General features: G+C 42.7%; 1 pseudogene across 1 annotated transcript; it reads right to left on the bottom strand.

Moving 5' to 3' along the window:
• Positions 1-1176: 1176 nt before the first annotated feature.
• Positions 1177-1842, bottom strand: LOC105474631 (interferon-induced transmembrane protein 1 pseudogene; annotated as a pseudogene). The gene has a single exon (XR_982871.2). The product of XR_982871.2 is annotated as an interferon-induced transmembrane protein 1 pseudogene (transcript).
• Positions 1843-2450: the final 608 nt, after the last annotated feature.

The following is a 2450-nucleotide window of genomic DNA, read 5'->3' as shown; positions in this document are numbered from 1 at the left end:
CTTGTTAAGGACTTATAATTTAGACCAAAATGACTGGATTGAGAGAAAGAATACATCAATGAATAATTAGCAAGATGTATTAGTCTGTTCTTATGCTGCTGATAAAGACATACCTGGGACTGGGCAATTTTTAAAGAAAAAGAGGTTCCACCAGGCCTCACGATCATGGTGGAATGCAAAAGGCACATCTTACATGGCGGCAGGCAAGAGAGAAGTGAGAACAAAGTGAAAGGGGTTTCCCTTTATACAACCATCAGATCTCATGAGACTTATTCATGACCATGAGAACAGTATAACGGCAACTGCCACCATGGTTCAATTATCTCCCACCAGGTTCCTCCCACAACATGGGGGAGTTATGGGAGTTAAATTCAAGATGAGATCTGGATGGGGACACAGCCAAACCATTCACCAGGCATGCTAATCAATGCTGAAACTCAAGCACTTTCCAATTTTTTGGTATATCGTTCTAGAGTTTTTCTTTGGACATTTAAATATTTACATATGTACATGTATTTTTACAAAAATGAGATACCATTATACATAGCCACACACACATACATACATGTCAAGACTCTTATTTTTCAGTTAAACTTAACGTAGCATTTACTGATTTCAATAATTCTAGATATAGCACCCATTTTTGTAACTGCAACATGTTAACATTGCAAAATTTGGATGGTTGACTCAGATTTAAATATAATCCCTTATTAATAAACATTTAGTTTATTTCCAGTTTTTTACTGTGATAAGACAATATGTCAGAAGCATCACTTTACATGCATCCCTCCCACAAATTATTTTCTTAATGTAAATTTCAGCTTGAACAGTATTCAGTTTTTACAGAAAATTTTTACCAATTGACATTCCTACCAATAGCAGGTTATGAGGTATGCTTCATCACACTCCCACAAGCAATTAATGCTATTATTAATTTTTTGGGGTATTCTGACAACAAGTACACAAACACATTTTATAAATAGAGATAATATATTCACAAATATATCATTTAATCTGTATGTATTTGACTATTGATGCAGCATATGTTAGCCTGTTTGGGTTTCGAGCTTTGGTATGCTTCCTCTTGTCAATTGCCTGTTCGTTTCCTTCCTCTAAGAGTTCACAATGAGTTCTTATAGTAGTCATTCATTTCTTTCTTTTTTCTTTTTTTTTTTCCACAAGCACATCCACTTTATTGAATATCATTGTGGACAGGTGTGTGGGGATAAAATGCTGTATCTAGGGGCAGGACCAAGGGGGCAGGATCAATAGCCCCAGTGTGAGGGCCAGCATTGCAAAGTGGAGTACAAGGGTCGCAGGCTATGGGCAGCTACTAGTAACCCTGTTTTTCCTGTATGATCTGTAACATAATATGGTAGATCATCACAGAACCAAACACCAGTAACAGGATGAATCCAATGGTCATGATGATGCCCACAATCAGGGCCGAGATGTACAGGCATTTGGCCGTGGAGGCATAGGCCTGGGCCCCAGTCATGTTGCCAACCATCTTCCTGTCCCTAGACTTCACGGAGTAGGCGAATGCTATGAAGCCCAAGCAGTACCAGTTCAAGAAGATGGTGTTGAACAGGGACCAGACGACATGGTTGGGCACGGAGGTCTTGCTGTGGATGTTGATAACGGTGGACCTTGGGAGGATGGTGCTATGGGGTGCCCCCAGCACAGTCACCTCGTGATCCTCCTTGTGCATTTTCTGTCTTTGGGGAAGGAAGTGTTGAGTGAAGGTTTGAGAAGTGTGGTTTTCAGCGTGGAGGGAAGGGCAGCTGCAGTGTCTGGATGCTGGGATGGTGCTCAGTGAGCCCTGCTTTCCCCTGTTGTTTCCAGTAGTCATTCATTTCAATGGCAAATAGTACTGAGGGAGGTTCTACAAGAGTCTTCAGAAGCTGCAGATACAGTGGTAAGCATGAAACATTGCTCTGCCCGCTGGAGCATAGAGTTTAGCAAAAAAGATGGTCACTAACAATTACAGCTACAATCAAGGTTGGAAAATAATTCTCTGGCACAGAAAATGTACTGCAAGAGAGGTCAGAGAATCGGGCCATCAGGGAAGACCACCTGAGGAAGTAAGACAAGTTGAGATCGAAGAGTAAGTGAAAGTCAATCAGGTGAAGAAGGACACAAGAATATTTCATGGAGATGAAAAAGATATAAAAACACAGGGAAGGCCGGGAGCGGTGACTCACATCTGTAATCCCAGCACTTTGGGAGGCTGAGGTGGGTGGATCACGAGGTCAGGATATCCAGACCATCCTGACTAACACGGTGAAACCCCGTCTCTACTAAAACTTCAAAATATTAGCCAGGCACGGTGGCGGGCACCTGTAATCCCAGCTACTCGGGAGGCGGAGGCAGGAGAATGGCGGGAACCCGGGAGGTGGAGCTTGCAGTGAGCCGAGATCGCGCCACTGCACTCCAGCCTGGGCGACAGA

The sequence above is a fragment of the Macaca nemestrina genome, chromosome 1 (assembly GCF_043159975.1).
Source record: "Macaca nemestrina isolate mMacNem1 chromosome 1, mMacNem.hap1, whole genome shotgun sequence".
Lineage (NCBI taxonomy): Eukaryota > Metazoa > Chordata > Mammalia > Primates > Cercopithecidae > Macaca > Macaca nemestrina.
The sequence above is the reverse complement of the archived record's forward strand: the minus strand, read 5'-3'. Positions and strand labels throughout refer to the sequence as shown.